The sequence below is a fragment of the Lolium rigidum genome, chromosome 6, assembly GCF_022539505.1.
Source record: "Lolium rigidum isolate FL_2022 chromosome 6, APGP_CSIRO_Lrig_0.1, whole genome shotgun sequence".
Classification (NCBI taxonomy): Eukaryota; Viridiplantae; Streptophyta; class Magnoliopsida; order Poales; family Poaceae; genus Lolium; species Lolium rigidum.
In genome coordinates this window covers 340416758-340443465 of record NC_061513.1, presented here as the reverse complement: position 1 = coordinate 340443465, position 26708 = coordinate 340416758, and the positions used below count along the sequence as shown (strand labels likewise).

Below are 26708 nucleotides of genomic sequence, written 5' to 3'. Positions count from 1 at the left end.
ATTAGCAATTGCTGCTCATGCGAACCTGCTCGTCTGCATCTGGTGAAGTCCTGCTTAGTTTCGTCTCGTCCTAGGTATCCCAGCCAGGCGGCGGCGTGGCGCCGGGTGCGATTCTCTCTCGCCATACGTCGCCTCTTCTTGTTGGCTTGAAACCCAAACGCAAATCTGAGTGAACGTGCGTCTTGATCGCCTTGCCGGGGTGAAACAAAGACGGCGAGGGGGCTGCTCATATAACATGCGGCCAATAGATCTCATCATGGCCATGAAGCAAGTTCAGCGTCGCTGGCAAATCGAGCCCCGTAGTGAGCCGGCGAATCCAATAGCAGCTACGTCATTTGCTTCATCAGCGGCCAAGAGAAAGGCCTCGATCTCCCTGTCAACAAGCAGATGATTACTCCGAAGGCACCAAGGTAGCACGATATTCGGGGCCAGATCTTCCGGAAGACATCTAAAGGTGTATATGATGCCCCCCATAGGGGGCCTCACAGCGCTTTGGATTTTCGGCCGTCAGATCGAGCTGACGTGGCGCGATCTCTACCGTCGATTTCGTCCAGGGCGCGAGGCCCTCCCACGAACCCGCGTTTTATCCACGGGTCGTGTGAAAGCCCGCGCGGCCCGCTCTCACTCGCCTCGCACGTCCTCCTCTCCCCCTCGCGCCCCTCCCATCGCCGCCGCCGCCAGCTCCCAATCCCGTCGCCCCCTCCTCCTCCACAATCCCCTGCAACGCCTCCTCCTCCAATCCTCCCGCTCATCCTCCCCCAATCCCGTCGCCCCCTCCTCCTCCACAATCCCCTGCAGCGCCTCCTCCTCCAATCCTCCCGCTCATCCTCCCCCAATCTTCTTCCAATGGCAGCGCTGGCCTCTCTCGTCCAGAGCTCGGCCTCCGACGAGCGCGAGAGGAGGAGGCCGCCGCTGCTGTCACGGCCACCAGCCGCCTCACCGCGGAAGCAGCAGCAGAGCGCCATGGTCTTCCAGCGGCTGACGCGGGAGAGAGAGAGGAGGCGACATAGGAAGGAGGAGCTGCTGCAGCGTCCCGGTGGGGAAGAAGGCGGCCGACTGCTGGAGAAGAGGGACCCCCGGCGCCGAGGTAGGGCCTGGCCCGGAGATGGTGGATAGCGGCAGCGGGGACTGCAGCAACCCGACGTCGGGTGGCGGCGACGACAGCAGCAACGTCGGCTGCAGCGGCCCGGCGATCGCGGCGGAGGCCGCCTGGTGCGTCGGCTGCCACGGCAGCAGCGCCGCCGGTGGCGGTGGCCTGTAGGGGCCAGCCAAGTAGAGGTGGATCTCATGGACCGCGGTGGCGAGATCGCGGAGGGCTGCGGTGATCTCCGCCGGGGAGAGAACGGCGGGGACATCGGAGTGCAGCGGCGGCGGGTGGGAAGAACTCATTGGAGGGCTGGACATGATCGAACCCGGGAAAGCTGATACCAACACAATTGGCGACTCCGCTGGGGACGAAGAACAAGAACATATACACGATGAACACCGACCTCAACAATGGGAGCGACATCGACCCAGACAACGCCATCGCCATCACACTTGACGATCTGTCGGAAGGTGATCGGCGCGAGCTTGAACGGGAGGTTGAAGAATATATGGCTAGACAGATGAAACTGATGTTGGCCGGATACCAAAAGACAAGAAACGGCGTCGTCAAGAAGGTATATACGCCGAGTCCTTCCGATACACTCGGCGCTGAGGTAAAAAAGCCAACTGAAAATATTGTTCATTTAATTGATGTGTTGGTAGCTAAAAAGTTTGATTCTGATATGACAAATATGACATGCATAATTAAAGATGTAGATAATACATTTGATGAATTTAAGGAGCAGCTAGAAACTAGTATATCTGGTCATGCTCGTTCCGTATTGGTCCAGAGCAACAATCAAAATTCTGGTAGAAAGCCGATGCTTCCGGCCGAGAGAAGCAAGTTAATTAATTTACCTAATCATATCCATGCTTCCGGCGCGTCGGCTAATGTTGCACAGCAGCCTCACGTTTCTACAAAGTGGTAGAGGCTAGGGTTCTACCGGGTCTAGGGCGGAGGTTGTAAGGGTGGAAGTGAGGGCGGAGAGGTTGGAGAGCTCGGCGCCGGCGGCTGGGCGCCGTCGCGGAGGAAGGAGGCGGCGGCTAGGGGTTGGTGCGGCGGCGCTGGGATCTCCCGTCTCCCTTCGGGAGACGAGACAGTAATGATACTGAATTATTGTCTGATTAATCTCGAAGGGATACAAGTGTTTATATAGGAGGACGGCCTCCTCGAAAACCCTAATTTACTTGGGCTAAGCCCCTAATTTACTTGGGCTAAGCCCACAACTAGCCACTAATGGGCTTCCTGCGCGTATAGGTCAAACCGACCATAACATCTCTCCCCGCCTTCTCAAACAGCTCGTCCTCGAGCTGAACTTCTGGAAACTGCTGGCGGAGATCTTCAAGCTTCTCCCAAGTCGCCTCATCCTCGGGCAGGCCGGTCCAATGCACCAAGACGTGCCAAACCCCACGACGCTGCTGGGCCTTCAACACGCGAGCCACACTCGCCGGGGCAGGCTCGAGACGCCCATCCGAAGTAGGTGGAAGAGCTGGTGGTGCGGAAGGAGGGTCGCCCCGGTAGGCCTTCAGGAGGCCGACGTTGAAGACGTCGTGGAGGCGCGAGCCCGCAGGCAACTCAAGGCGGTAGGCGAGCTTGCCGATGCGCTCCAGCACACGGAAAGGACCGGCGTAACGAGGTCCCAACTTGCGCCCTGGAGCGCGGGTCCAAGGACTCGGGTCGTCCGGTGAAGAAGACGTAGCCGGACCCAATCGCCCACCGCAAACTCCGCCTCGCGATGGTGTGCATCGTAGTACTTCCCGGCCAGCCGCCGAGCCCGAAGAAGTCGGCCGGCGCGCCTCAGCCAGTATCTCGTCGCGGGTACGCAGCAGGTCATCCGCCGTCTCAGTACGGGCCGTGCCAGACGCATAGGGAAGCATCGCCGGTGGTGGCCTCCCGTAGACCACCTCAAAGGGAGTAGCGTGCAGCGCGGAGTGGTAGGACGTGTTGTAGCAAGTACTCGGCCCACGCCGGCCGGTCCACCCAAGCTCGTGGACGATCCCCGGTGAGGCGAGCGCAGGTACATGGCGATGATCTTGTTGACGACCTCGGACTGGCCGTCCGTCTGAGGATGAAACGCCGTGCTCATGCGGAGCTTTACGCCCGCCAACCCAAAGAGATCCCTCCAGACGTGACCCGTGAACACAGGATCACGATCACTGACGATGGAGGACGGAAACCCGTGGAGGCGAACGATGCCGTCGAAGAAGGCGCGTGCCACGGATGCCGCCGTATAGGGATGACCGAGGGCGATGAAGTGCGCGTACTTGGAGAAGCGGTCAACCACCGTGAGGATGACGGACTTGCCGCCAACCTTCGGCAGCCCCTCGATGAAGTCCATGGAGATGTCCGCCCACACCTGGGACGGCACGTCCAACGGCTGCAGCAAGCCCGCCGGACGGAGCGTCTCTGTCTTATTCCGCTGGCATGTGACACACGCCCGCACCCAGTCTCGCACCAGGGCGCCATCCCCTGGGATGTAAAAATCAGCGCGGAGACGGTGCAGGGTCTTCTGGACGCCCTCGTGACCTGCAGAATGCGCCAAGGACAAGGCCTGGTGGCGCAGGTCTCCATGATCCGGCACGAAGATGCGGCGTCCATGGAGGAGTAGTCCCTTGTCCAGGCGCCATGGCGCGGCCAGCTCGCCGTCGGCCAGGCGCGCGCGGCGCAGCTGCTGCGCATCCGCAGCCGTGGCAGTAGCGCGGCGAACCTCGTCGATGAAGGCGAAAGATGGCCCGGAGTGGATGCAGAGGGCTGCACCGACTGTGGGCGCGTCCGCAGTGTCGTCAACGTCTCGGCGGGACAGGCGTCGGCGGCCGTGTTGAGGCGGCCGGGGCGGTACTCGACGGTGAAGTCGAAGCCGAAGAGCTTGCCGATCCACCGGTGTTGCGGCACGGTGGAGAGGCGCTGATCCGGCAAGAACTTCAGGCTGTAGTGGTCCGTGCGCACACGGAATGTCCGGCCCCAAAGGTACGCCCGCCAGTGGCGCACCGCCTGGACCAGCCCGATCAGCTCGCGTTCATATGCGGCGAGCTTGTGGTGGCGCGCGGCGAAGGGGCGACTGAAGAAAGCGAGTGGACCCTCGCCCTGGTGAAGGACGGCGCCGAAGCCAATGCCGGAGGCGTCGCAGTCCACCACGAACGGCTCGTCGAAGTCCGGCATCTGAAGAACGGGACCCGTCGTGAGTGCCCGCTGCAGGGCGGCGAAGGCCGTGGCCGCCTCCTCGTCCCAGGAGAAGGCGTCGCGGCGAAGCAGGCGCGTGAGGGTGATACGTCTCCAACGTATCGATAATTTCTTGTGTTCCATGCCACATTATTGATGTTATCTACATGTTTTATGCACACTTTATGTCATATTCGTGCATTTTCTGGAACTAACCTATTAACAAGATGCCGAAGTGCCGCTCCTCGTTTTCTCGCTGTTTTTGGTTTCAGAAATCCTAGTAACGAAATATTCTCGGAATCGGACGAAATCAACGCCAAAGTTCCTATTTTCATCGGAAGCATCCGGAACACCCGGGAAGGACCGGAGGGGGGCCACAGGGCCACCAAACCCTAGGCCGGCGCGGCCGAGAGGGGGCCGCGCCGCCCTATGGTGTGGCCCCCTGTCAGCCCTCCCGCGCCGCCTCTTCGCCTATATAAAGCCCCCGGATCGAAAACCCGATACCAATTGACGAAACCCACGGAAACCCGCCGAGCCGCCGCCATCGCGAAGCCAAGATCCGGGGGACAGGATCTCTGTTCCGGCACCCTGCCGGAGCGGGGAAGTGCCCCGGAAGGCTTCTCCATCGACACCGCTGCCATCTCCACCGCCATCTTCATCACCGCTGCTGCTCCCATGAGGAGGAGTAGTTCTCCATCGAGGCTCGGGGCTGTACCGGTAGCTATGTGGTTCATCTCTCTCCTATGTAGTTCAATACAATAATCTCATGAGCTGCCTTACATGATTGAGATTCATATGATGATGCTTGTAATCTAGATGTCATTATGCTAGTCAAGTGAGTTTTACTTATGTGATCTCCGGAGACTCCTCGTCCCACGTGTGTAAAGGTGACAAGTGTGTGCACCGTGTGGGTCTCTTAGGCTAGATTTCACAGAATACTTATTCACCGTTGAATGGCATAGTGAGGTGCTTATTTATATCTCTTTAAGATTGCAGCATGTTGTATCACAATTTATCCATGTGCTACTCTAGTGATTTGTTATTAAAGTAGTTTATTCCTCCTGCATGTGTGCAAAGGTGACAGTGCGTGCACCATGTTAGTACTTGGTTTATGCTATGATTATGATCTCTTGTAGATTATGAAGTTAACTATTGCTATGATATATTGATGTGATCTATTCCTCCTACATATGCATGAAGGTGACAGTGTGCATGCTATGCTAGTACTTGGTTTAGTAGCGTTGATCTATCTTACACTAAAGGTTACTTAAACATGAGCATTATTGTGGAGCTTGTTAACTCCGGCATTGAGGGTTCGTGTAATCCTACGCAATGTGTTCATCATCCAACAAAAGTGTAGAGTATGCATTTATCTATTCTGTTATGTGATCAATGTTGAGAGTGTCCACTAGTGAAAGTCTATTCCCTAGGCCTTGTTCCTAAATACCGCTGAGTTACTACCGCTTGTTTACTACTGTCTGCGTTACTACTGCTGAGTTACTACTCGCTTGTTTACTGTTTTACTGAGTTACTACTGCTGCAATACCACCACCATCCACTACACGCCAAGCACTTTTCTGGCACCGTTGCTACTGCTCATACTTATTCATACCACCTGTATTTCACTATCTCTTCGCCGAACTAGTGCACCTATTAGGTGTGTTGGGGACACAAGAGACTTCTTGCTTTGTGGTTGCAGGGTTGCATGAGAGGGATATCTTTGACCTCTTCCTCCCTGAGTTCGATAAACCTTGGGTATCCACTTAAGGGAAACTTGCTGCTGTTCTACAAACCTCTCGCTCTTGGAGGCCCAACACTGTCTACAAGAATAGAAGCTCCCGTAGACATCAAGCACTTTTCCGGCGCCGTTGCCGGGGAGGAAAGGTAAAAGGCTCTCATACTACGGTCCCGGGTAAAGTATTTTTCTCGGCGCCGTCGTGTGTGTGCTCAAAGCTATTTCCTTTAGATCCTGCAATTGCATCTTGTTGTTTCTTGTTTACACTAGTTTGGCATAATGTACAAGAGTGAGCTTCTTATTCTATTTCCCGATTTAAAACATGGATTGTTTGATGCGAAAATTAAAAAACCTATGAAATCTTCTTTGCATGCTGGTAGTAATATTAGTATGAACGCTTTGAACACCATTGTTGACAATAATATAGAAAGTTCTAAGCTTGGGGAAGCTGGTTTTCATGATATTTTTAGTCCCCCAAGCATTGAGGAGAAAATTTTCTTTGATGATACTTTGCCTCCTATTTATGATGATTATAATGATAGTGGTCTTTTGGTGCCACCTACTATGGAGAGTGAATTTGATTATGATTACAATATGCCTCCTACACTTGATGAGAATAATAATGATAGCTACTTTGTTGAATTTGCTCCCACTACAACTAATAAAACTGATTATGCTTATGATGGGAGTAGTAATAATTTTGTGCATGAGACTCATGATAAGAATGTTTCATTTGATAGTTATATTGTTGAGTTTGCTCATGTTGCTACTGAAAGTTATTATGAGAGAGGAAAATATGGTTGTAGAAATTTTCATGTTACTAAAATGCCTCTCTATGTGCTGAAATTTTTGAAGCTATACTTGTTTTATCTTCCTATGCTTGTTACTTTGCTCTTCATGAACTTGTTTATTTACAAGATTCCCATGCATAGGAAGCATGTTAGACTTAAATGTGTTTTGTATTTGCCTCTTGATGCTCTCTTTTGCTTCAAATACTATTTCTTGCGAGTGCATCATTAAAACTGCTGAGCCCATCTTAATGGCTATAAAGAAAAGAACTTCTTGGGAGATAACCCATGTGTTATTTTGCTACAGTACTTTGTTTTATATTTGTGTCTTGGAAGTTGTTTACTACTGTAGCAACCTCTCCTTATCTTAGTTTTGTGTTTTGTTGTGCCAAGTAAAGTCTTTGATAGTAAAGTAAGTACTAGATTTGGATTACTGCGCAGTTCCAGATTTCTTTGCTGTCACGAATCTGAGCCCACTGCCCTGCAGGAAGCTCAGAAAATTATGCCAATTTACGAGCATGATCCTCAGATATGTACGCAACTTTCATTCAATTTGAGCATTTTCGTTTGAGCAGGTCTGGTGGCCTAATAAAATCCATCTTTACGGACTGTTCTGTTTTGACAGATTCTGCCTTTTATTTCGCATTGCCTCTTTTGCTATGTTGGATGAATTTCTTTGATCCACTAATGTCCAGTAGCATTATGCAATGTCCAGAAGTGTTAAGAATGATTGTGTCACCTCTGAACATGTGAATTTTTATTATGCACTAACCCTCTAATGAGTTGTTTCGAGTTTGGTGTGGAGGAAGTTTTCAAGGGTCAAGAGAGGAGGATGACATAATATGATCAAGGAGAGTGAAAGCTCTAAGCTTGGGGATGCACCCGGTGGTTCACCCCTGCATATATCAAGAAGACTCAAGCGTCTAAGCTTGGGGATGCCCAAGGCATCCCCTTCTTCATCGACAACATTATCAGGTTCCTCCCCTGAAACTATATTTTTATTCCATCACATCTTATGTGCTTTTTCTTGGAGCGTCTGTTTGTTTGCTTTTGTTTTTGTTTGTGTTTGAATAAATTGGATTACATCATGCTTGTGTGGGAGAGAGACACGCTCCGCTGGTTCATATGAACACATGTGTTCTTAGCTCATAATATTCATGGCGAAGTTTCCTCTTCGTTAAGTTGTTATATGGTTGGAATTGGAAAATGATACATGTAGTAATTGCTATAATGTCTTGGGTAATGTGATACTTGGCAATTGTTGTGCTCATGTTTAAGCTCTTGCATCATATACTTTGCACCTATTAGTGAAGAATACATAGAGCATGCTAAAATTTGGTTTGCATAATTGGTCTCTCTAAGGTCTAGATAATTTCTAGTAAGGTGTTTGAACAACAAGGAAGACAATGTATAGTTTTATAATACTTGTAATATGTCTTATATGTGAGTTTTGCTGTACTAGTTCATACTTGTGTTTGTTTCAAACAACCTTGCTAGCCTAAACCTTGTATCGAGAGGGAATACTTCTCATGCATCCAAATCCTTGAGCCAAACAACACTATGCCATTTGTGTCCACCATACCTACCTACTACATGGTATTTCCTGCCATTCCAAAGTAAATTGCTTGAGTGCTACCTTTAAACAATTCAAAATTTATTACCTCTGATTTGTGTCAATGTTTTATAGCTCATGATGAAGTATGTGGTGTTTATCTTTCAATCTTGTTGGGCAACTTTCACCAATGGACTAGTGGCTTCATCCGCTTATCCAATAATTTTGCAAAAAGAGCTGGCAATGGGATTCCCGAGTCCCAAATTAATTAACAAAAATAGACACTCCTCCATGGTATGTGATTGTTGGACGGCACCCGAAGGATTCGGTTAGCCATGGCTTGTGTAAGCAAAGGTTGGGAGGAGTGTCATCATAATAAAACTAAAATAAAAAGGCACTCCTTCATGGTATGAGATTGTTGGCGAGCACCCGAGGATTCGGTTAGCCATGGTTTGTGAAAGAAAGGTTGGAAGGAGTGCCACCCAAAAATAAAATAAAATGGGAGCCGCTCTTTGAAGGTTTGTCTGGCAAGGGGGTTAGAGTACCCGCTACCATTCGTTGACAACAACAAACACCTCTTAAAACTTTATTTTTATGCTCTCTTTATGTTTTCAAAATAAAAGCTCTAGCACAAATATAGCAATCGATGCTTTCCTCTTTGAAGGACCATTCTTTTACTTTTATGTTGAGTCAGTTCACCTATTTCTCTCCACCTCAAGAAGCAAACACTTGTGTGAACTTTGCATTGATTCTTACATATTTGCATATTGCATTTGTTATATTGCTTTGCATTGACAATTATCCATGAGATATACATGTTATAAGTTGAAAGCAACCGCTGAAACTTAATCTTCTTTTGTGTTGCTTCAATACCTTTACTTTGAATTATTGCTTTATGAGTTAACTCTTATGCAAGACTTATTGATGCTTGTCTTGAAGTGCTATTCATGAAAAGTCTTTGCTTTATGATTCACTTGTTTACTCATGTCATACACATTGTTTTGATCGCTGCATTCACTACATATGCTTTACAAATAGTATGATCAAGATTATGATGGCATGTCACTCCGTAAATTATCTTTGTTATCGTTTTACCTGCTCGGGACGAGCAGAACTAAGCTTGGGGATGCTGATACGTCTCCAACGTATCGATAATTTCTTGTGTTCCATGCCACATTATTGATGTTATCTACATGTTTTATGCACACTTTATGTCATATTCGTGCATTTTCCGGAACTAACCTATTAACAAGATGCCGAAGTGCCGCTTCCGTTTTCTCGCTATTTTTGGTTTCGAAATCCTAGTAACGAAATATTCTCGGAATCGGACGAAATCAACGCCAAAGTTCCTATTTTCATCGGAAGCATCCAGAACACCCGGGAAGGACCGCAGGGGGGCCACGAGGCCACCAAACCCTAGGCCGGCGGGGCCGGAGGGGGCCGCGCCGCCCTATGGTGTGGCCCCCCGTCAGCCCTCCCGCGCCGCCTCTTCGCCTATATAAAGCCCCCGGATCGAAAACCCGATACCAATTGACGAAACCCACGTAAACCTGCCGCGAGCCGCCGCCATCGCGAAGCCAAGATCCGGGGGACAGGATCTCTGTTCCGGCACCTCGCCGGAGCGGGGAAGTGCCCCGGAAGGCTTCTCCATCGACACCGCTGCCATCTCCACCGCCATCTTCATCACCGCTCGCTCGCTCCCATGAGGAGGGAGTAGTTCTCCATCGAGGCTCGGGGCTGTACCGGTAGCTATGTGGTTCATCTCTCTCCTATGTAGTTCAATACAATAATCTCATGAGCTGCCTTACATGATTGAGATTCATATGATGATGCTTGTAATCTAGATGTCATTATGCTAGTCAAGTGAGTTTTACTTATGTGATCTCCGGAGACTCCTCGTCCCACGTGTGTAAAGGTGACGAGTGTGTGCACCGTGTGGGTCTCTTAGGCTAGATTTCACGGAATACTTATTCACTGTTGAATGGCATAGTGAGGTGCTTATTTATATCTCTTTAAGATTGCAGCATGTTGTATCACAATTTATCCATGTGCTACTCTAGTGATTTGTTATTAAAGTAGTTTATTCCTCCCGCATGTGTGCAAAGGTGACAGTGCGTGCACCATGTTAGTACTTGGTTTATGCTATGATTATGATCTCTTGTAGATTATGAAGTTAACTATTGCTATGATATATTGATGTGATCTATTCCTCCTACATATGCATGAAGGTGACAGGGTGCATGCTATGCTAGTACTTGGTTTAGTAGCGTTGATCTATCTTACACTAAAGGTTACTTAAACATGAGCATTATTGTGGAGCTTGTTAACTCCGGCATTGAGGGTTCGTGTAATCCTACGCAATGTGTTCATCATCCAACAAAAGTGTAGAGTATGCATTTATCTATTCTCGTTATGTGATCAATGTTGAGAGTGTCCACTAGTGAAAGTCTATTCCCTAGGCCTTGTTCCTAAATACCGCTGAGTTACTACCGCTTGTTTACTACCGCTGCGTTACTACCGCTGAGTTACTACCGCTTGTTTACTCGTTTTACCGAGTTACTATCGCCGCAATACCACCACCATCCACTACACGCCAAGCACTTTTCCGGCACCGTTGCTACTCGCTCATACTTATTCATACCACCTCGTATTTCACTATCTCTTCGCCGAACTAGTGCACCTATTAGGTGTGTTGGGGACACAAGAGACTTCTTGCTTTGTGGTTGCAGGGTTGCATGAGAGGGATATCTTTGACCTCTTCCTCCCTGAGTTCGATAAACCTTGGGTATCCACTTAAGGGAAACTTGCTGCTGTTCTACAAACCTCTGCTCTTGGAGGCCCAACACTGTCTACAAGAATAGAAGCTCCCGTAGACATCAGAGGGGCGCGGCGATGAGGCCGAAGTCCTGGATGTATTGCCGGTAGTATCCTGCGAGGCCCAAAAATCCGCGAAGAGCTCGTGGCGACTGGGGCGTTGGCCAGGCGGCGACGGCAGCGACCTTGTCCGCGTCCATCGCGACACCGTCGGCGGAGATGACGTGGCCCAAGTACGGGACGGAGGTCGTGCCAAGCGAGCACTTCGAGCGCTTGAGGTGAAGACGATGCGCTCGAAGCTCGTTGAAGATGATGGCCACGTGCTGCAGGTGCTCCGCCCAAGATGCGCTGTAGATCAAAATATCATCAAAGAAAACAAGCACAAAGCGGCGTAAGTAGGGGCTGAGCACGTCGTTCATCGGAGCCTCGGAAGGTCGCCGGTGCGTTGGAGAGGCCGAACGGCATCACCAAAAACTCGTAGTGGCCATGGTGAGTGCGGAACGCCGTCTTGGCGATGTCGTCCGGGTGCATGCGCACCTGATGATAGCCCGAGCGCAAGTCGAGCTTGGTGAAGAAGCGCGCGCCATGTAGCTCGTCCAGGAGCTCATCCACGACGGGGATGGGGAACTTGTCCTTGGACGTGACGGTGTTGAGGGCGCGGAAGTCGATGCGTAAACGCCACGTGCCGTCGGGTCTTGCGCACAAGGAGCACTGGGGCGCAGAACGGTGACGTCGAGATCCGGATGATGCCCTGTGCTAGCATGACCGCCACCTGGCGCTCGAGCTCGTCCTTCTGCAGCTGGGGGTACCGGTATGGCCGCACAGCTACGGGTGCCGTGTTTGGCAGCAGGTGGATGCGGTGGTCACAGGGTCGCGATTGAGGGTCATGAGCAGCTAAATTCGTTTATTACAAGTTATTACAAAGGGCTTTTTGGTGCTCCAGAGGAAAGCAATTTCTCGTTGGATGAGACAAGAACGGAGGATATCCCCCAAGTCTCTCAAGCGGAGAATAATTTTCTCACTTCGCCTTACTCGAGGAGGAAGTAAGAAAAGCTGTCTTCCAAATGGAGCATAATAAAGCCCCCGGCCCCGATGGTTTCCCGGCTGAATTTTATCAATCTTTCCGGGATGTCATCAAGGCTGATTTGCTAGCTCTTTTTACTGGATCTCGCATGTCTGGGCAGCTAGAGCTTTTTAGGCTCAACTTTGGTGAAATTATCTTATTGCCCAAGGTTAATGAGGCAGAAAGGATTCAACAATACCGTCCTATTTGTCTTCTTAATGTGAGCTTTAAAATATTCACTAAAGTTGCCACGATCCGATTAAATTCGGTGGCGGATCATGTGATTAGGCCCTCTCAAACAGCTTTTATGCAAGGACGGAATATTCTGGATGGGGTTGTAGTCCTCCATGAAACTGTTCATGAATTGCATAGAAAGAAGTTGAATGGCGTCATTTTAAAGATCGACTTCGAAAAAGCATATGATAAGGTCAAGTGGCCCTTTTTGCAACAAACTCTCGTAATGAAAGGTTTCTCTCGGTGAGTGGTGTGCGTTAATCAATAGTTTTATCTCAGGAGGAAGTGTTGCCATTAAAGTCAATGATGACGTGGGCAAATACTTCCGGACTAAGAAAGGACTAAGACAGGGAGATCCATTATCACCCATGGTATTTAATATAGTGGCCGATATGCTTGATGTCTTGATTGAACGTGCAAAGTCCGAGAGCCGATTGAAGGGGTTATTCCTCACCTGGTTGATGGAGGTTTATCCATTCTTCAATATGCCGATGATACAATTCTTTTTATGGATCATGACATAGACAAGGCTCGAAACCCGAAGTTAATTCTTTCGCGTTCGAGCTTTTGTCCGGTCTGAAAATAAATTTCCATAAGAGTGAATTGTTTTGTTTTGGTGAGGCCCAAGATCATGTTACGAGTATTCTGAGCTTTTCGGCTGCGGCCAAGGTCAATTTCCAATTAGGTACTTGGGAATTCCGATTCACTATCGGAGACTTACCAATGCTGAGTGGAAATTGGTTGAGGAAAGACTTCAGATTAGATTAACTAGTTGGAAAGGCAAATTGCTGTCCTTGGGAGGAAGATTAGTTCTCATAAATGTGGTACTGAGTAATATGGTACTATATATGATTTCTTTCTTCCAACTTCCCAGAGGAGTCTTAAAACGGTTGGATTATTTCCTATCAAGATTCTTCTGGCAAGGGGACTGCGAGAAGCGTAAATATCGGCCGGCTAAATGGAGTGTGTCAGTGTCGGCCCAAAGATCATGGAGGACTTGGTATTCAAGACCTCCGGATCAAAAAATAGGGCACTTCTCGGTAAATGGTTGTATAAACTACTTACCGAAGAGGGCATATGGCAAACACTCCTCAAGAGGAAGTATATTGGCTCAAAAGCTTTATCTCAGGTTATTTGGAAACCAGGAGATTCACATTTTTGGGCTGGTCTTATGGAAACAAAGAAGTTTTTCTTTCCATATGGCTCTTTCTCTATTAAGGATGGATCGGAAATTCGTTTCGGGAGGATATATGGTTGGGTAACACCACGCTCCGAGAACAAGTATCCGGCATTGTACAATATAGTGCGCCACAAAAGCGATACTATCGCTAAGGTGTTGGAAGACTTCCCACCAAATGTGGATTTCAGAAGAAGTCTCATCGGTCTCGGACAAACCTCGTGGCGGGAATTGTTACAGCGTCTTGAGTTAGTTCAACCGACGCAGGGACCGGATGAATTTCGGTGGAACCTTACCGGGAATGGTACATTCTCGGTGGCTTCCATGTACAATGCTTTAATTCAGCCAGTAACTCCCGGTCGATAATAATTCAAAGATTTGGAAGATGAAAATACCGCTGAGAACAAAAATCTTTGCATGGTATCTTCGTCGGGGGTAATCCTTACTAAAGATAATCTTGCCAAACGCAACCGGCATGGAAGTAAAAAGTGTGTCTTCTCGTCATCAAGACGAGACAATTAACCACTTATTCTTCCAATGTAAGTTAGCTAGGTCTATATGGTCAGCCGTCCAAATAGGGTCTACCTTATACCCACCACGTAGTGTTGTCAATTTATTTGGCAACCGGCTCAATGGTGTGGATGTTAGGTTTAAACGTCTTATTAGGATGGGAGCGATTGCAATTATCCGGTCGCTATGGCTATGTAGAAATGACAAGATTTTCAATAATGTTTCTTCTTCTTTTTTGCAGGTCATCTACCGATGCACGGCTTTGCTCCGCTCATGGATACCGTTGCAGCGTGTCGAGCACCGGGACCTCTTTACGGAGGTGTCTTCACGGTTGGAGGATACGGCGAGGGATATTTTTTTCCAACATGGGTGGCAGCGTGACCTTCGGCTAGATCCTCCTACCTAGTATTTGTTTCTGTTTTTTGTACTTTTTTTATCCATTTGAACACCTTTCTGGTTTTGTAACGAATTTGTGTGCGGCTGTGTGCATCTTAGTTATGCAGAGGCCGGGTCTATTGCGCAAGTAATAAAGTGCCCATTTTTGAAAAAAGGAAGGAGGAGCTAGCAGAGGAGGTGGAGTGGCAGCGGTAGGAAGAGGTGGCCTGGAAGATCTCCTCCTTTTAAAGGGAAGGCCCATGGCCCTGCTTTATAAATAAAGCACGCGAACAAAGTAGCGATACAAACTCACACCCCAAACTCAAAGACTGATGCCTTAGTCATTACAAACCAACATAGAAATCCAGTCTCGAAGGACGACTACACACACACGGAGCTAGAGACGTCATCCGGAGGAAGGTGCATGATGTGCCGAAGAGCTGCTCATCCTCCATCGTCGTCGCGTAGCCGCCGTTGCAGCCTCCTAACCTCGTCTAGTGCCGCGTCCAGCAGCGGTAAGTCCCTCGGTCTGACTCGTAACCCTCCAACTCGCATATGAATAGACATTTTGAAGAACGCGTCAGCCAGGGTTGTTGATCAGGGATCCCTCAATAGCAAGCTTATTGCGGATGTTCCAGAGGGCCCAACATTGGGCCGCAAAGGTGTACCAAGCTATCCTACGGAGGCGACCCGTAAGGCCATTCACAATGGCCGTGAAATCCGCGGCCCCAGCCGGGTTCCAAGAGCAGTGCAGGAGTTCTCTAATTCCCGCCCACATGAATTTCGCTAGGTGGCAGTTGAAGAAAATGTGATCGCACGTTTCCCATTCCCCGCAAAGGGCACAGCTGCCATCCGAGGGCCCCCGCCTCTTGACCAGCTGATCTCCCGCTGGAAGCCGGCCTCGAATGAGCTGCCATAGGAAGACACGAATCTTTGGCGGCACCTTGGTGCGCCAGACCTCCTTGAAGTGAGCGACGGCCCCGCCCTGGGACAGCCTACGTGACATGGAGTTAGTGGAGTATTCCCCGGAAGGTTCCAATGCCCAGCGGATCTCGTCCTCCCCGGGTAGAATCGGAGAGAGGTCAAAGATCCTGCAGAGGTTCTCCCATTCCACCGTCTCCTCAAGACCGAAGGAGCGTCTGAATCTGATATGCCAGCCTTCATTGTCGCGGACCCCTTCCACAGTGGCGAAGTGGTTGTCACAACAAGCAAAAAGGCGGGGAAAGGTCAGACGCAAGGGCCCCGTGCCCGTCCACCGCTCAAGCCGTAAATAGGTACGCCTCCCATTGCGCACCTTGTGCTTGGCTCCCATCTTGAAATACCATTTGATCTTCCGAATGGCATTCCAAAACTGCGATCCCTTAGTAGGCACCGCAGGGGAGAACAAGTCGTGATTGCCTGTGTACTTGGCCTTCGAGCAGGTACCGCCCACGGCCCTCGCTGTTCTGGTAGATCTTCCAGATCCACTTGAGCATAAGAGCAACATTCATGAATTTAGTGTTGAGGATTCCCAATCCTCCAAACGCCTTTGGCTTGCACACCGTAGCCCAATTAACCATGTGGTACTTGCGCTTGGGTCCTACTCCTTCCCAGAAGAAGCGGGAACGGTGTCGGTTCATAGTCCCATGAGTCGCGTCATGCAGAAGGTAGAGACCCATAGCAAACAACGGCAAGCTGGAGAGGCAGGAGTTGGTAAGTTCTAGCCTCCCCGCAGAGGCGAGAAAAAGACCTTGCCAGGGCTCAACCCTGTGACCAACCTTGTCAGTGAGGAAATTCCAGTCTGCCACCGTTAGTGGCTTGTCACTCACCGGGAGACCAAGGTATTTGAACGGCAAGCTCCCTAGCTTGCAGTTCAGGGCGTCGGCAAACTTCTGACGCTCCTGGTTGGTGACCCCTGTCACGACCACCTCGCTCTTTGCGAAGTTGATCTTGAGACCTGACATGTTCTCGAAGCAGAGTAGCAGGAGTTTGAGGTTAGCCACTCCGACGTCCGAGGGTTCCATAAGGATCAGGGTGTCATCTGCATACTGCAGGTGGGTGACACCCCCGGGAATCAGGTGAGGCACGACCCCCTGGAGGTGCCCGGACTCGCTGGCCCTGGCAATGATGGCCGCTAAGGAGTCCACCATGAAGTCAAAAAGAATCGGGGATAGAGGATCTCCCTGACGCACTCCCCGTGCATTCCGGAAGTAATCCCCAATGACGCCGTTGACATTGACTGCAGTTTGTCCACCCGAGACCAACTGCATCAAGCGATGTACAATCATAGGGGAAAAACCTTTGCAGTGGAGCACCTCCCTCAGGAAACTCCAACTGACACGATCAAAAGCTTTCTCGAAGTCCAATTTGAGGAGGAGCCCCCTCAGATTTTTAACTCTGAGCTCATGAGCAATCTCGTGGAGCGCCAGCACTCCCTCGTGCAGGCTCCGACCCTTGATGAATGCCGTCTGACTACGATCGATGGTCCTAAGCGCGATGGGGGCGAGACGTGTAGCATAAGCTTTAGCAAAGAATTTAAAGATAACATTGATAAGCGCGATAGGCCTAAACTGCTTGATGTTGTCGGCGCCCTGAGATTTAGGGATGAGGGAGATAACTCCATAGTTAAGGCGTGCGACGTTGATCCTCCCAAGGACAAAATCATTTAGCATCTGAAGAATAGGAGCCTTAAGGGTTCCCTAGAACCTCTTAAAGAAGAGCACAGGAAGGCCGTCAGGACCCGGCGCCGAGTCAGGTTTCATGCTAGCTAGGACCTCATCTAGCTCCTCCCCCGTGAAGGTTAGCTCTAGGGCCCTGTTCTCATCATCGCCAATCCTATGGGACACCGGCCAGAGGTTAGGTGCCAGGGAGAAGACCCTCTCCTCTCCCTCCGTTCCCATCAGGCCATGGTAGAACTGGTAGACATGGCCCATCATGTCTTCCTGGGAAGTAAGTTCCCCCTCCTCCGTGATGAGTCTGGGAATCATACATTTCCTTCGCCTCCCGTTGGCAAAGGCGTGGAAGTAGGCTGTGCAGGAGTCACCTTTCAGGGTCCACTGTAGCCTACTCCGCTGACGCTAATACTCCTCTTCCATCCCATCCAGGTTGACAACTTGGTCCTCAAGAAAATATCTGAGGGCCCAGCCGTCGTCGTCGAGACCCGTCGAGTCCGCTGTCCTATCCAGCTCCTGGATCTGGGAAATGAGGTCTACCCTTGCCTGACGCCGCAATTTGCCAAGATTCGCCCCCCACCCTCGGAGATGCTGTCTAAGGCATCTGGCAATGCATTGCCAGAGGTCAACAACTGCGACGATGCGGCCCCAGCGCAAGGATGCAGTGCTCAATCTTCCCTTTGACCATGTGGTCAAACCCAGCCACCCTAAGCCACCACGATTGGAAAGTGAACCTAGAAGCCCTTCTGACCCCGTTCTCCCCATCATCAAGGAGGAGGGGGTTGTGGTCAGAGCCGACCCTCGTGACAGCCAAGAGCGAGCATAGCGGGAAGATCTGCTCCCATGACGGGGAGACGAACACCCTGTCCAGAACGGAGCGAACCGGAGAGAGCTGCTTGTTGGTCCAGGTAAACCGAGCACCAGTCCGATTAAGCTCCCTCAGGGCAAGGCCGGCGATCATGTCATTAAACTGGCGCACCCTGGGCCAATTAATGTTGTTATTATTCTTGTCCTGCGCACCCCTGATGAGGTTGAAGTCACCACCCAAGATAAGAGGGTGCTGGCAGGCCTCAACCTCCGACACCAGCTCGTCCAGGAACTCCCTAGTCCTGGAGTGGTCCGCTGGGCCGTAGACAAGAATACAAGTCCAGATGAGCCTCTTGCAACGATGGAAGATGTCAGCGCTAATGAAGAAGCTTCCCTTCCTCCAGGTCCCTACCTCGAAGCACTCATCACGGAAACCAAGCAGCATCCCCCCGGAATGACCGTTGGCCGGCACCCAGTTCCAATTGAACTGACCGCCTTGTTCAAGACTCCGCAGCTCGGCGGTGGTGAAGTCCTGTCTAACCGTCTCCTGAAGACCAAGAATGTCGATTCTCTCCTGTTGCATATAGTCGCGTAGTTGGGTGCGACGCCCTCGTCCCCCGAACCCGCGCAAATTGTAGAAGAGAGCTCTCATGAAGACGAGCGTCTCTTGTACTGTCTCGTAGAGACAGCGCGCACAGAGGCCATAACACACTTCCTCAAGGGGCGAGACCGCGTCTCAGCCGACGTGATCTTGGCCGTAGCACGCCGAGCCTTGGCCCGCGAGGCCGACGCGGAGGCCCCTGCCTCCGGTGGCGCCGGTTCCTGGACGGACTGCGGCAGCGCCGAGCCCTCCTCCGAGGCCTCCCCTCGGGCCTCAGACCCGGCCGCCGCCTCAGCTTCCCTAGCTAAGCGGCAGACAGTTTCTGCAATAGCAGCCTGAACCTTCTCTTTTGCCCGAAGATCTCCTCCTAGAAGCCCCTCTCCATTATCCTCTGGCTTGAGGCCCCCAAGATCGTCCTTGACAAGCACGAGTCTGGCAAGGGTACCCGCTGCCTCCTCTGTAATTTCTCTGGTCTTAGATTTGCCTCTTCCCTCTCTCGTCCACTCCCTATAATTTTCCATCTTTTTAGTGTAGTATTTAGTTTTGTAATGCATAAAAGGTGTTTGAGGAAAATCCAAATAAGCTATAGACATGCCCGAGTCACAACCCCCAACCAAAAGATGGTACAGTGACAAGACAATTGATGTTTATTCTTGCTTGCTGCTCATTTTTGCAGTTTGGACAAGGATGTGAGTGAGAAAAGTCACAAGAAGAGGATTTTTAGGAGCATGGAGACCATGAACAAAAGGATGATTTTTCTCCAGACTACATATTTGATGAAATGCAGGCACATGGCTTCTCTTATTTTCTTTTATCCATGTTTTTCTATGCATCTTATTCACCATGGTGATTCTATATGCAAGTGGTAAGTGCCAGGTTTTAGCAGTAGTCATATTTCGCATGTACTCCCAAGCCTCTACATAAGTGCTCCTCAGGAAGCTCGAGCGCATCCAGTAGCGGCATGGTCGTCATACTGAGCCGCTGCGAGTACCACTGCGGCATGCCATACCCTGGCAGCAACAACAACCGGCATTGGTGAGGACACGAAGCCCTTTGATGACCAAGTTGCCTGCATTCTAGGAGTCTGGCTTAATTATCCATTTGATTTCTTTCGCTCACCAATGCATACATGTTCGCTGCTCATCCGTGGTTGTATCCCATCTTACTGGTAATGTATTGAATGAAATATTTTGTTTTTCTATGTATATGCAGTATTCCATATGTTATGTTCTTCTGATCTCAAATATGACTTTTCTTTACTTGAGCTTATTAGCGTGGGCACAGGTACAGGTAGGAAACATGTAAGCAAGGAGAGGACATGAGAGGAGGAACTAGAAAATGCCTATTCGATCATGGTTAGCTTTCTATATTTTTATCCATTATATTTTTAACATTTCTATATTAGCTAAGAGTGAATTCCCAATTCAGTATAGCATGTGTTTTGACTTTCACTGATATTTGTAATATAGTGATCTTTTAATCAATGTATGCTCGAGAGCAAATAGGAAGGGTAATAGGCGAACTAATTGGACAGAAAACATTGACCGTCCTCCATAATCTGAATCTTTCAAATAGCATGTGTTTTCTATTTGTTTACTAATGTTCATATAACACTATATTTTCAAAATGCATGCTGCAGTATGAATTAGGGTTATTAAGTTACCTGTGTGTTCACAGTATATAATTATTCTCCGTGGTAAGGGTAACTACTCTAATGCTATTTAAATAGCCAGCTTGGCTATTACAAAGAAGCTGCAAATGGTTTTTCTGAATGCTCAATCCGTATTGCTCCTTGAAGTGAAGATTTTAAACACACATTTGCCTAATTACTCTGTACTAGAGATTAGTAGTGCCCGCTCGATCGATCCTCTCTGAACTCATACAACTATATTTGTATAAGGTATAATCCCGTGACATATTTACTTGGAACTAGAACCTCATGTTTAGTTAGAAGAATAATATAATCATATTGTTTTGTCATATGAAATACCTCATGCTTAGTTATATGAAATATATGATCATATTGTTTGTCATAGGAAATACCTCATGCTTAGTCATAAGAAATATATGATCATATTGTTTTGTAATACCACTAGAAAAACTCTTGATATAACTTCTACCGAACCACTTTTAGAGACTATCTGCGTTGTATGGATTCTTAGTATCCCTCGTAATTTATCTTGGTTTAGAAAACCTGTCTAGAACTGTGACCATATTGATAATTAGGCAAACATGGAAGCCATTCTCTGCTAAACCTGAAAGTAATTGTAGGCTGTACCTTTTCCATTATGACAAGAGTTTTAATCCTAGAGGCCATTTGATATTTGTTGCAGTATTACTACAACTCAATTTGTTCACAGCTATACTGGATTCTGAAACCAGTAACTCCATATTCGTTGTTTGGTACAAAATGTTTTCATGATCAATGAATTTTTGCTGTATATTGCTTGCCAATTAGATATAGCTATTCATTGCTCCAAGTTCCCACCTCTCCCACTGTCCACTGTGTCAAGCAGACCGCTGTTCTGTTACCTTGATTTTTCCAGGCGCCCCCTCCGTTTTATCTAGGAGGAAGTAGAGGATAGGTCGAGCGCTGCCGGCGACACACCAAGATGAAAGCACGTGGCGTGCAACGGCTCCAGGGCGACAAGAAAGTAGAGCGCGAGCGATAATCTCTCAGGTTGACCAGGCATCAAGTTCGTAGAAATGACGGGTAGCTAGTTTTCAGTGCCAACGGGGATGGCACTGCAATCTGATGGTTGTCTGTTTCCGGATGCAATGAAGTCAGTACCTTGCTTTCTCTTCACAGGCTGGTGGATTTAAAGCTTACATCTAAAAATAGTTTGCTGATAGTTTCTTAAATTTTCAAGTGTATTGAAGAAAAGTTTCAAGTGCAGAGTGAGATACTAAAATTATTTGCAGTTCAAGGTATATTCTCGGCACAACTGAGGTGACATCATTTAAGTTGCAAAAGAGTTTCAAATGGCCAAAGGAAGCTATATCAACAACACTTCGTAGATGCACACAAGGAAGAGGCTTTATGTGTTGTTAGCAATGTTAAGTCTAATGACTTGGGGTTCTATTTCATTTCATGCGTTTCATTAACATTGTACTTTTCCAGGAGGTATGTATATGTTTTCTTTTCTACTTGGCTTATTCATAGCTCTAGATTATGTTTGTCTACAGAGATGACAGTAGTTTAGTTTACAAGTTTTTTCCTTTTGCGATGTACACATGCCCTGCGTGGTTGTGGGTACAAATCAATATGTGTGAGAAATATTGCTACATCTTCCATAAGTATACGATTTTACTATTATCATCTCTACATGATTAGGAGATCACAAGAGGAAGCTATATTATCATCTGTGGGCATTTGATTTATTCTCTATGATTTAATTAGGAAAGGAAGGTGCCGGGTTTCACTCAAAAGTCCAGGCATGCTTTCACTCAAATGATCTTTCCGTTGGGTCAATATGAAAAAGTTTTTGGATTCAATACAGATTAAACTTTCGTTTTGCCTATATTGTTCTTCCATATTAGGACCTAAATAGGCAATTTGACTATTTCTGGTGCCTACTAATTGTTTGATATATATGCAAGTTAATTGAGCACAAAGATCTTGGTGGTTGCCAACTTAATTTATGCATAACAGATCCTTTTGTTTATGTCTACACGGTTGACTTTGATGGTTTGCTAATTTATGTACACTAATTTTTGTGGCTAATAAGATGATTGTTTCATTTTTAGCATTGGATGGGGCACAGGGCGTCCATTACTACATTGTGCGGACAGATGTCAAAGAGGAGAAGCAGCTGGACGCTGCTGCTGGCTTCATAAGCTGAAGAGCGTTTGACCAGTACCAAGGTGTCAATGCCTCCTTCCATCCCTTCATTTTTATATACAGTAGTAGAATGTTTCCAACTACGCCTCAGCTGGGCGTTATTCTCAGCCCTATGGATAAGTGTATTCTCAGCCCTCTAGATGAAACATATATGTACTTCTGCTTACATCAAAGTTGTGTACTTTCATTTACAGATGAATACAATATTTTTGTTTCTGATTGCATGTTGGGATCCAAAAGAGCTCCAAACATGTTAAACAAAATAGTGCCTCATATTTCCCAAACAACTTATCACCTTCCTTACAATTCAATTCCTAGAAAATTTGAGTCTTGGAGCTAATTTGTTTCCTTGGATCGTTTCTTTGGATGTTTAGATACATAATCTCATGTGAGAAGGGGAAAAAATGAATGTTTGTGTGAGAAGAAAAGGGTTGAGTGAGAAGGATAGGAGATCCAAAAAATATTTCAGCTTGCATCATAAGAATAAAATTTATTACTTCCAATAACTAAGAGTGAAATTCAGAAAAAAGAGTGAGATTCAAGAGTTACGCAAATTTTTATCTTAATTACTTCCTGTAAAATCTGAAAAATGTATTACTGTGAATATTAGCACTTCATGAAAATATTGGCACCTATTTTTATCACTGTGAATATTGGCATGAGCTTCACGGGATCGTGCGCCAAGGCGCACATCTAAATCTAGTATGGTGTAAAATACATGCCCTGCTACCGCTGCGAGATGCCGCGCGAGCTGGTCGCGTGTCTCGGCAATTCTTACGTTGCTGGAGACGTCGCCCCAACCTCACCTTGACCGAGGAAACACTGGGCTTGACTTGTGGAGGGGATAAACAAGATAGGATTTTCACCAAGATAGTCGATCGGATTATGAGAAAACGCTCAGGCATTGGCCTGAAGACATTCACGCTCCACGACCATGGTTCTAGTACAAGTCGTCTCAACCGTTGGCTTGAGACTGCTGTTGCTCCAGGGCTGAAAGAACTTGTGCTTTCACTGTGTCCCGTGACCCGGTATCCGGTGCTCGAGGCAGAGTACTCCTACAACTTCCCGTGCTCACTTTTGTCCAACGGAAGTGGGAACTCGATTAGGAATCTACACCTCACCGGTTGTGCCTTCCATCCTATGGCTGGACTTGGTTGCTTGAGAAATCTGCATCTGCGTGATGTAAATATTACGGGGGATGAGTTGGGCTGTTGGGGTGCCTTCTTTCCAATTCTTTTGTTTTGGAGAAGCTGAATCTCGTACAATGATTTGATAGAAATTTGTTTTTCTTTTCCTGTCTCTATGATTTTGATTTTCGATGAATGAGCCTGTGGTAATGCTTTTATCTCTATTCTATAAATCTAAAAAAAAAAAAAAAGACATATTAGGGCTATACGGATTCGAACCGTAGACCTTCTCGGTAAAACAGATCAAACGGATTATTATCGAAATGATTCGAACTGTTTCAAAGACCCAACATGCATTTGCGTGAAGATACCATGCCTGCTAAACCAGCTCAAGCACCTACAAGTGTTTGCATGCACAGCACTGGAAGTGATAGAGAACAAAGCTCCAAATCTTTGCACAATTCATATTGATGGTGCTCTAGTCGGAGTTCCTTTGGGAGATTCATTGCAAGTGAAGAACCTGGATATATTGTGTTCCTTTGAGTCTAACCTTGTTCATTATGCTTGTGCCCAGCTTCCATGGCTTATGCCAAACCTTGAAACTCTTGAGATATATTCGGCTGGCGAGGATTTTCATACACCAATTCTGCCTACCAAATTTCTGCACCTCAAGCAATTGGAGATTTATCTTGTATCTACACGAGGGGCCTTTTCCCCAGTTTATGATTATTTTTCTCTGGCTTATTTCTTGGACGCTTGTCCCGTCTTGGAAACCTTCACATTGGCTGTATCACAGTATCGCATGAAGCATGATTCAATATCCGGAGATTGCTCGAATCTGAGACAGATGGTAGAGCACCATCATGTGAGTGTCAAGAATGTGAAGATCATTGGCTTTTGCTCTGCAAAGAGCATGGTTGAGTTGACTTCATAAGCGGATCTAGCATCCCTCCAGCCCGGGCGGCCGCCCAGGCTTCCGGCCGGCCGCCCAGGCTTCCGGCCGGCCGATAGGCTTATTTTCGTTCGTATTTTACATGTATTTGATATAAAATTAGCACACTAAGCCTATTTGCCCAGGCTTCAAAATTTTCCTGGGTCCGCTTATGGTTGACTTGCCATATTCGTGATAATGCAACATCGCTGGAGCATCTTACGTTGGACACCATATATGACGGTGGCGATGAAAGTATCGACATGTTTGCTGTCCATGAAGTTGGTGATTGCAACCGCATAGTAAGGCGCATGATCGTGGAAGCTGACAAAGCCCTTTTTGGCTATCGAAAAGTACATTCTAGGGAAAGTTCCCTCCAAAATTAAGCTAAATATTAAGAAGCCCTGCAGCCGGTGCCATGTCGTTAAATGATGACAATTATCGAATGATTCACTATTTAATGTTAGATGGGTTGTGCCTTTTCCGGTAGATGTTTAGGCTTTCCCTAATTAGGCAAGCTGTGGAAGTACCTCTTCTCGGATCAGTTACGTGTAGTTTTTTCTTCTCCTGGAATTTCACTTTCGCTGATCTGTTACAGCACACTGTTGATGGCCTGAGACCCGATCGAGTCATCGTCAGTTCGTCAGCAGAAGGCCACCACCACTGGACACTGGGGCCTAGCTAGAACCTGAAGCTTTGCCCGCACTGATATCGAAGCCACAAGCTTGATTAAACAGAACAACGTCAACCAATTAGCTTTGGAATGGCGCCCCCACGTGTGATTGATCCATCGATCGAGACGGCGCCAACGTACGTCGTGACCAGTGCGGGCGGCGAGTCGCCGTCGGTTGTTGAGCACCGGCGATATGGGTACGGTTTGTGATCGCGCGCGAGCGGGAAATAGACAAGGCAAACAGCCTAGAATACGAGTATCTCTGGCGTAGAGTACAAGCGGCCCGTTGCCATCGGGGAGTCTCATCGGTCGTGTGGGCAGACCACACGGCGAGCGCCACGAACGCATCGGTACATCACCATATGATTTCCTCCGGGTTATTTGGATTTTTGCAGATCTCCTCGTGCATTGCATGCAGAAGCCACCGACAATGCTATTTTCGTGGTGGAGCTATTGTTTTTCTGTTAAATAAAACTCCATCTGCTTACAGAAGTGAAAAAAAAAACTTAAAAACTGAAATTCCAATCACAGCTTTTTTTTACCTGCATATCACACACTAGTAGAAACAAGGGCTTTGGTTTTTTGCCCCAAATGGCTTTTGCACCGGATTTGGCACGAACCGGTGCTAAAAGGGGTCATTAGCACCGGTTCGTGGTGCGCAGCCGGCCGAGAGACCTTTGCACCGGTTTGTGTTACGAACCGGTGCAAATGAGCTATCTTTGCACCGGTTCGTAACACAAACCGGTGCAAAAGCTTCGTCGCCGGGCATGTGTCGGCCGAGGAACCTTTAGCACCGGTTCGTGTTACGAACCGGTGCAAAAGATAGACCATTTGCACCGGTTCGTAACACGAACCGGTGCTAAAGGTCCGCAGCCCTATTTCAGCTCAGCTACCCGGCCAAACAGCCCACTTCACTTCATTTTTGCTAGGAGAAGGTGTGTGTGTTGAGTGCTACCTTGCATTTCTTTGGCATGCAAACAAGGTGCTCGATGAAATGTCTGAGAGAATGAGTTCGCTTGATTTTACACAAAATAAAAATGAGATGAGGTGCCGGAGCGACACTTAAGCTTTCTCCTCTTTCTTTCCCTCCTCGATCAAGGTTTAAGCAACAACTTAACCCTTTCATTTGTACGGTGCTAATTTCCACTATTTATAAATATTATGATGTTTTGTAATTGTTTATTGATAAACTTAATTAATTATTTGATGTAGATGAACCGGCGGCAATGGATGTACGTTGACCGACGTCTACCCGAGTTCGGATCGGGCCTGGAAGAATTTATCCGTGTGGCTCGGGAAAACCCACGGGCGGATGGTTTTATGTGTTGTCCATGTGTTGATTGCCATAACTTGAAGCAATACCCTGAATGGCAAGTCATTCACTCACACCTGCTTTGGAAAGGTTTCATGCCCAGCTATAATTGTTGGACCAAGCATGGAGAAAGAGGGGTTATGATGGAAGACGACGAAGAAGAAGAGGATGATGATATGTACCCTAACTACGGTGATACCGCAACAGGGCATGATGAAGATGAAGATGCAGGAGGAGGTGATCAAGATGAAGAGGCATCAGATGAGCCCGT

At 48.1% G+C, this 26708-nt stretch overlaps 1 pseudogene; it reads left to right on the top strand.

Annotated features, from left to right (window-relative positions):
• Positions 1 to 235: 235 nt before the first annotated feature.
• On the top strand, positions 236 to 24884 carry LOC124665127 (annotated as a pseudogene).
• Positions 24885 to 26708: the final 1824 nt, after the last annotated feature.